Source organism: Nannospalax galili, unplaced genomic scaffold, assembly GCF_000622305.1.
Source record: "Nannospalax galili isolate Female #2095 unplaced genomic scaffold, S.galili_v1.0 scaffold79, whole genome shotgun sequence".
Lineage (NCBI taxonomy): Eukaryota > Metazoa > Chordata > Mammalia > Rodentia > Spalacidae > Nannospalax > Nannospalax galili.
Genome location: NW_008343959.1, coordinates 888,117 through 898,093, shown reverse-complemented (window position 1 = coordinate 898,093; position 9,977 = coordinate 888,117).

Genomic DNA, 9,977 nt, shown 5'->3' with positions numbered 1-9,977 from the left:
TATTGTGTTAATGTAAACCAAAACATGTATGTGATAGTTACAATGAGGTTAAGTCAGGTACAAAGGTGGGTAGTCAGTAGCTTATAGGAACTGAAATAGTCTAAAATAATTTTTCTCAAGGTTTGTCATAGTCCAACTCAATACAATCATAAAGTTCAAGTAAGTTAATCAGCCTATTGAATCTTTAAATTGTGTGTGTGTGTGTGTGTGTGTGTATGTTTGTGCATGTGTGCTTCTGGGAAATGTATTTAACATACGCATGTTTTAATTTTTAGGAACTTATAGTAGAAAGACAGAGAAAGTTTTAAGCCAAAAATCTTTAAGCCAAAAATCAATAAATTCAGACTATGTACACGATGAATTATAGTGGTACACAATGAATTATAGTGGTATAAAAAGAGCCTATAGAAATGAGGTAAGATTTAAGGTGATTAAACAAGTAATTAAGTTTTGCTCAGTGATAGCGGCACTTTTCCCCCAGCTATGGGGGAAGTTAATGTATGAAGATCCTGAGTCCAAGAGCCGTAAACAAGCCTGCATGACATAGCAAGAACTTGTAGCATAAGTATACATACATGCATAGAGATATGCATACACATCAATATGAGAATTGCTTTCTCACATTTTGCCTACAATTGATTTTAGTTAGTATTTCTTTTTAACTAAATTTAATTTTTTGAGAATTTCATTCCATGGGTAAAGTACATCTATCATTTCACCCCCTCTTTCTGTCCTCTGTAACCTTCCACTATTATTTCTTAATGTTTATTTTTGATACGTTTATATTTTCAAACTCCTGCAATATAAGTATCTGATAAATATTCTCTCATTTCGTTGATCATTTCTCTTTGATTATCTTTTCCACAGCAAAATATTTATATTATGAAGCACCTTTAACTGTTAGTGTTATTTCCTGGGTTACTGGAAGCCAATTCAGAAAGGCACTGTATGCTACTGTATCCTGAAAGGTTTTAGAGGCCATTCTTTATAATCGAAAATGCACATGAAGGTATATTGTAATTCTATATTTCCCCAAACCGAGTAGTAAACCTGAAGAAGAGGAACAACATCAATTCCAGAGATAAATTGTGGGGTAAAAAACACTTACATATTGTTTGTGGTAACAGGAATTAGTGTGAATACTATAGAATTCAGCATAGGGTTTCATCAAAAAGCAAACAAATGAAATATGTGACCAACTGGACCACTGTTCTGTATATACGCAAGGGAATACAAGTCAGATTGCAGCAGAGATACCTGAATACTCATGCTTATTGCAGGCCTATTTTCAATTGCAATACTGAATCAGAAAAGGTGCCTATCAACCAATAAATCACTAAAGAAAATAGGGTTATCAAGAAGCCTTAGCATACAGGGACTTTCTATCTATACTGATTACCCAAGTTTCATCCCAGGAAATCACACGATAGAAGGAGAGAATTTATTTCCTAAAGATTGTGTTCTCAATTCCATACATGCTCTGTAGCACAAGTAGGCACACCACACACACACACACACACAAATAAAAAAAATAAAAAAGTTAAAATACAAGAAAAATATGCTATAGATTTAAAAAAATGGAATGTTAAGAAGAATAAAATTGGACTGATGAGCAGGCTCAGCAGGTAGTCTGATGACCTGAGTTCACAGTGAGAGCCCACATGGTGGAGGGAGACAATGGGTTCTTGCAACTTGTCCTCTGACTCCCACAGGATTGCCTTGGCACATGCACATTCACAAGCATTACACTCTCACATGCAATAAATACATAAATAGATAAAATTGGAAAAGACTGAAAATGAAAAAAAGCTGTCATCATTTGGATGGATTTTCCCCAAAGGACATTTGGGTACAAATGCTTGTCCGAATAGGTTTTAACATGTATGGCAGAAACATGAGGTCTGCAGGGGGTGGAGAGGCATGGATTGGGGAAGGGGGTCTAAATTTGATTAAGAGCGCTGCTTGAAATGTATAAAAACTCAATAAAAATTAAGAAAAAAATTCAAACTTGGAGACACAAATTAGACTCTATATGTCATATATAGAGAGAGTACATTAAATTGGTTGTGGGCAGTGAGAGGTTGTACAGATAGGGGAGAGGATCTAAAGGCCATCAAATTAAAGCAAGTTCAGAGATTTTTTTCTCTCATATTCATATCTGCATTTAAAAGTAAAAAAGATGGGCTAGAGAGATGGCTCAGAGATATAGAACACTGGCTGGTCTTGCAAAGAATCCAGATGTGATTCCCAGAACCCACTTGGAAGCTAAGAATGTTCATAACTCCAGTTTCAGTGGCTATATGATATGTTCCTCTCTTCTAGCCTCTGTGGGCATTGCATGCACAGGTGCATTTGCATACATTCAGGCAAAACACTCAAGCATGTTAAATAATAAATAAATAAATGTAAATAAAGTGTTTTTTAAGTAAAACATGCAAATTAAAAGGAACTAGGGGAGAGTGGACCAGTGCAGGGGGCAAGGTAAGAAAATAGAAAGTTCTGAGAGGTCAATATGCTCCAAGAACATGATGTACATATATAGGAATATCATAATGACCACTATTATTATACAGTGAATATCCAGTGATAATATATCAATTCAGAGGCAGGTGAATCTGTGAGTTAAAGGCCAGCCTGGTCTACATAGTGAGTTCCAGGACAGATGGAGCTACAGGGAGACAATGCCTCAAAAAGACCAAAAAAAAAAAAAATCAATTCAGTAAACTCTATCATGCATTAAGAAAAATTTGAACACAAATTATCAAAGGTATTTAGACTGAGTAAAATAATGGTTAGTGATTGAAATCTGAAAAAAATTGGTGTGTTGCTGAGATTCTATGTAAGTTACATAATCCATAAGCAAGAACAGAAACCTTTAACTGCAAAAATGCTAAATGATTAGCATTAAAAGGTAAGCGTTGTTTATTTTCTAATTTGAAAAAAACTTTGTTTTCAGTCTTATGATTAAAAATAATCTTCAATAATTAAATATACATGATACATAAAGAGCTACAAAAGAACATATTGCTATTTTTGTAAATATGAGATTAACTGACATATATTGATAGCATTATGGAAGATACTAGGGTGCATAGAATGGCTCAGTGGTAAAGGCCACTAGTGCTCTTGCCAGGAACCGAGTTTCATTTCCCAGCACTCACATGGTGGCTAACATTCAACCATAACTACAGTTTTAACGCCCTCTTTTGATGGACATTTCATGAATGTTTTGCATTTACATGCATACAAAATACTCATACATAAGAACTAAATAATAAATACAATGCACAAAAAGAGATGACACTGAAAGAAAAATAACACTGGCTATACTAATACAGAGTCATGGGGAATGCTAAAAAGCAAGGTATCACAACAAATAAGAAATATTATATTTTAGAGAGTGAGTAGAAATTTGAATTTTTGAAGAATGTATGGGACAAATTCGCATTTAAGTAGCAGTGGATAAAGGATTGTGGTCAGGAATCCCTAATCCATTGGAATAGCATTACTGATTAAATGAAAGTTTACAGAGCTATAAGGAAGGAAACCACATGCACACTCTTATACCATCACAAATACTCAGATGAACCTATGATTGAGGCGAAGGAAAGGATACATGAGCAAAGTTGTGAAAGTTAAACTGAATCAGATATAATACAATTTTCAGAATGAGAAATTACTAGAGGGGCTGGAACGGTGATGGATAGTGATTAAAAGCACTGGCTGCTCTTGAAGAAGAATTAGGTTTGAATCCCAGTACTCAGATAGTTGCTAACAACCATTGGTAACTCCACTTTCAGAGCCTCCGGAGGCCCTTTTTTGACCTCAGAGAGCATTGCATGACATAGATGCACTTACATACATGCAGGCAATACATTCATGCATATAAAATAAAAGTAATAAATAAAAAAATACGGCCAGGCGTGGTGGTGCACGCCTTTAATCACAGCACTCGGGAGGCAGAGGCAGGCAGATGTCTGTGAGTTCGAGGCCAGCCTGGTCTCCATAGTGAATCCAGGACAGCTGGGGCTACAGGGAGACCCTGTCTCAAAAAGACCAAAAATAAATAAATAAATAAAATAAAATAAAATAATCACTTGAGTACATATGGAAGAATAACAAGAAATAAATCTGGAGAATATAAATATAGTATATAAGTATATATAGATAACCATGTGTATGTAGATGCATACAGACATCATGAGAGAGAAGAGAGATGGAGATTGATACAGACACGGAGATAGAGACAGAGACAGATGAGAAAGTGAAACACAACACAGAGTCAGAACAGAGAGAAAGAAAGGGTCTCGCTAGGTACCTGAGGCTGTTGTCTTCAAACTCACTATCTAGCACATAATGACCTCTAATTCATCTTCAATCTGCTTCTGCCTTCCAAGTGCTAAGATTACAGAAGCCTCTCCCTACGCATTTGTGTAGCATGGTTGAGATTCCTAGAATGTTGTATTGGATTGTTTTACCCTTTAACAAAACATGAATGAACTCACTTAATACAAATAAATGGAAAGAAACTTTATTAACACATTCTCCTTCAGTTTAAGTATATAGTGACAATACTGTGGGCAAAAATAAAATGTGGAATATTGTTGATATGAGTGATTTAATAAAATTTGGTGATTAATGGAGCAGATGAAAAAAGCCAAATATTTTACAGAACCATTGCCAATTGAATATTAATATTTTTCTTTTACAGCTGAAAAAGTTTCTTAAATAAGAGACAACGGCTACATGCAAATGGTCACATATACTTGTAATCAGAAAAGGAAAAAGGATAAAAAGAAGAATGTGAATCTTACAAAATTGTTTGCTTCATTCACATGCCTTGCTTTGCTTCTGCTAGAAAGCAGAATCTAATTTTCCACATTCCGTCTAGTAGAGCAAGGGCTAGCAGTTTCCTAATATTACCAGTTCATTATGATGAATAATTTATTATTTTAAATCACAATATTATTAATTATGCATGTTTAAAAATGTATAAATAATAACTATGCATGAACAGCTCCTAATTATTTTGAACAAGACTTCCCTAAATGTTATCTAATGCATTTTGATGTATTTCTAGTAAATAACATTAAGTAAATAGTCTTATTTTATTTTGTAATGAAAATCCATCTTTTATCACCATTCTGTTTACTAATATAAAAGAATAAGTTACTTAGAAATAATGTCTCAAATATTTATATAACATGACTCACAGCGAAGTCCTCTTCATACACGGTATTAATTGGAACTTTATTAAAGATAATATATGATAGATACTAAATTACAGTATAGCTTTTTTGACAAAGTATTATGAGGTATTGGTTGTAGGTACAGGTGTGCTATACTTGTGTTTGGGTTCATCTGGCTGTCATTTTGTGTGGAATCTGGAACCTGACATCAAGTGTCATCTATTACTCTCCACGTTGGACAGGCCTCTCAATGAACCTAGAACTCATGGTGTAAGGCTGGGTAGTCAGCAAGCTTCCTGATCAACTTGGCTTAGCACACTCAGTGCTTGAGTTATAAATATGTAATATGGCAAGCTTTTACATGGATGATGAGGCTATGAATTCAAATCTTCATGTTTACTCCACAAGCAATTGGCCCACTTTGTATGCTGTTTCTAAACTGAAATTATCTGGCCTTCCAGAAAAAGAATTATTAGTATTATTTGGCACAAGTTTTATATACTTGATATTATGTATATTATTGAACAAAAAACATAAAATACTACCTAACATGTTGATGTAAAGAATTTGAATTCAAATTAAAATTATTATTAAAAAACTGTGAAATTTTTTCAATGTATTTGATTTAATCATATCTTCCTTATATAGCAATGAACAAAAATACTAATACAGGTGAATGATATTAGTAAATAGGTGAAATAAAAATACAGAAGTACAGAAGAAAATTCATTAGAAATAATGAAGAGAAATAAACTATTTTATAAAATGATGTAAAGTTTTTGGATCAAGCTAGACATCTGTTTCTATTTTACTAATGATCACTTTCCCACAAATTCAACATATTATATGATACACACTATATTTTAAAATTTCAACCTTAACCTTAATTTTAAATAATTGGGAAAAATGTTTTCAACACTCATCAAATAAGAAAAAAAAATCCATGTAAAACTAATACTAATCATATTCAAATTGACTTCACTTTCAATGCTAGACTGACAGACTTGTTTTAATATATTCATCCCAAAAGTATGTTTGATGACTAGAATAGAATGTTGGACTTTCACTTTTAGGCAAAGTTTGCATGCATTTCTTTAATACAAAGGCATGCAAAAAATATTAATCAGAAATAACAGAATTTCATTGCTTTACAATAATATTGCACATAATGTCCATGGAATTTCAAGCATCTATCCAGAATATGTGCTATGCATACTAGCATCCATGTATATGAGCGTGCTTAATCCTGTATTTTCTTGATAAAGCACCAACAGAATTTTTCCTATAATGACTTATTGTTATGCTTATATATTAATGAATCTGTCAGCTACAGCAGAGAATCTTCTTGAATTAGTTGGTGGAGACCCAGAACCAGTCACGTGTAGAGAATAGGAGTCTGTAGAATACTTTGTCCCAGATGGGATACCTATAGCACACCTTCCCCTTACAAGGTTGATGTATCATTGTGGAAGAGGGGACAGAAAGATTCTAAGAGTCAGAGGTGGTATATGACTATATAAGGAAAACAATGTCGTTGCACATATGAACTCACAACAGTTATGACACATACACAAGACTATGTAAGCTCAAGCCAGACAAAACTCCAAGCACAGAGTGGGAGAAGTGGTCAGGAAGTCCCAGTTCAGGCTGAGAAACTATTAGCAACTGAAAGTGACTGGAAGATGGAGAGTCGCTTTTAGTTAAGGGTGTGATGCTGCATAGGTTGACCAGGCTCCAGGGGATGGATTCACATTCAAGAGCATTCCAGACACACTTTAGACTTGATGAGCTTTAAAAATAAATACCAGAGGACATGAAATTGTGGGGTTTAGTGGGGTGGGATGGAGATGTGGAAAGGGCTCTGAATATGATCAAAATATATGAAATTATCAAAGATTCAACAAAATATTTTTAAAAGCTGGAATCTTTTTGAATATTGCATTTTATTTTTAGATTATGCACATCCTTCCATGTCCAAATGGATTAGTTATACAAGTAACTGTCTCTATGACATTTCAAGCATAAATGCTGCTGGCATTGCTCATATGGATTTACACTGCCCTATTCTACATTCTCTTCCATTCCATCCAGGTAATCTCCTAATCCCCAGCAACAGTGCTTTACTCTTAGGTTTATGTTTAAAGAAATTAATTTCCTTGATGCTGGAGAGATGGCTCAGCAATTAAGAGCACTGGCTGTTCTTGCAGAGAACCCTGATTCAATTCACAGCACCTACATGGTGGCTACAACTGTCTGTAACTCCAGTTACAAGGGACCTGACACCCTTTTCTGACCTTTGAAGACATTGCACAACACTGCTGCACTTACATACAGGCAGCGGTCATACACATAAAACAAAAAAATAAAGAAAATATGTTTAAAAGAAACTACTTTCCTTACATATTTGAGAAAATATACATCATTTGCCTTGCTGTGTCAGGCTTATATCACTAAAAGGATGTCTTAAAATTTCATCCATTTTTATTCTAATGGCAAGTTTTCCTTCTTTGGGGCTGAGTAATAGTCCATCATATATTTTCTGTGCATAAAGTATTTTCTTTATCTAGTCATCTTTTAACGAGCACTTTGATTCTTTTTTTAATAACTCTGAAAGCTTCTCCAATAAACAAGGGTATGAAAATATCTTTTTGAATGGTAACTTCCTTTCATGTATGTGTGCATATTTATGATTCTATGGTGTGCTTCATTTCTGAGGACACTCTATATGTTTTCATAATGTCTGTACTAGTTTACATTACCTTCTACAGTATATAAAACTCCACCTGCATGGTAATGGAGAAAAAAGATGCAGAAGGAGATGGAGCAATTAAAAGGCAGTGGCAAGTGCCAGATAAAATGATGCAAGATCCCGACTTATTCTGTTGTTCAAACCAAAGGGCACACAAGGTCTGGAGTCATAACTTACAGTGTGACCTGACATCATTTACTCCATAAGAACATAGGTGCTTAGAACTTTTTAAAAGTGCATGTGATCCAACAGTTGCAGTACTTCAAAATACTGGAGTTGATGATGATGATGATGATGGTGATGATGACGATGACGACGTGTGTGGGCATAGAACTGTAATGAATAGATTGTGTCATTTCTGAATCTCATGTATTTCTTCTTGTATGATAGTTTTCAGTAGGTATAGAATAATCAGACATCTTGAAATTACAGCAATTCACCTCAAATACTCAATTTCTTCCTCAGGAAAAAAATAGACATTTGACATTTTGGAATATTAATTAGTAAAACCATATTCAGTAACACACTCCAGAGTAAGGATACATATCTTTCAGTAGTGACTGTAAATTTTTAGGTTTACAGTTGAATTAATACAGTTGTACATTTGTGAACTCAGTATAAACCCTGTAACACATAAAATTGAATGAGTTTTTACCTTTTAAAGAAAATCACCGTTTCATTTTTAAATACGCTTTTTTTACATTTTTTTCAAACTTGGCTGTACATTTCTAGGTTTACAGATTAATTATTACGCTTATATAATCTTTTACTCATTATAAACTCTATAAGACATAAAATTAAATGAAATTCCAACGTTTAAAAAAGATCTCCACTTTGTTGTCAAAACACATAGTTTCATACAAAAAAATTCATTCCAAGCCTATTGACATCGAGACGTTTTCATATGCATTTCTAATCTCTATATACATGACTATTACCGGTCACAGTCGCCCAACTTCTGAGCTCCTCGGCATTTGAGCATGAATACAAACTCCTCAGGTAGACAGCCTTCCTCTCCCACTAGAGCCTCCATACTCTGCTATCCCTGCCATTGTCCACTGTGCTGTCAGCACCCCCATCCATTTCCCCCCTATCTGCCCTTCTGGTAAATCTAGTCAGCCAAAGGTCCCTGTTCCAGGAGGATCAGCTGTTCCTCATCCACTGGCAATTCATTGTCAGTATTCCTTTGGATAGAATTGGGGTCTGCTGTTCATTTTTCCAGTACTATGTTGGGTTACTGTCTGGAAGAGCCTTTATCTATCCTGGCCAACATCTCGACTGAAGGTGTCGCCTGTCTGGCTTTGCTGTTTGTCAAGTAACTTTTAGTTATATATATGTATGCTCTTATGAAATTATATTGGCCCCTTTAATCTTTGATTATACTTCCCTTTTGGGTGTTTAAGGACATACCATTGGACCAGATAAACTGATTTGTTTTTACTCTTGAGGTCGATTGAGGATCTGTTCCTCAGGGGTCCCATGGGCTTGAAGGAGCCTCTGACTCCTTTCTTTTACCATTTCGATCTATGTGAAGATAAGTCAAAGGTCCTGCTCGAACATTGTTGGCTTCTCTTGTAGGCATGGAGGAAATGATTCCTCCGTGTTGACCCTCCTCTTTATAGACTGGAAACTGGTTCAAGTCCATCTGGTAGGGTCACCTTGGCCTCCTTGATCAAGTGGCCAGATGCCCCTCCACCATTACAGGACATTTTGTGAGATGCTCATGGTCCCTGGGAACTAATCGACCTAGGAGGGCAAGGAGCAAAAAGTGTCCTTTGAATCCCTCTGACCCAATTAGTATAGATCTCAAGGTATGTCTGTTAAACATCCAAGAAGGTTAGCTCCACCATTCTGGCATTTTTAATTACTGTGTGTCCTGCAGATAAATCTTGGGTGATGACCAGTTGGTCTCAAATAAACCTTATCTAGAGATATATTTCTTGATCTGTTATGTATAATTTGTCAGTAGATTGTAGGAATAATGTGGTTCCCTCTGGTTATCGTAACTAGCTAGGCATTGTTTCTCTCTTATATCGTCT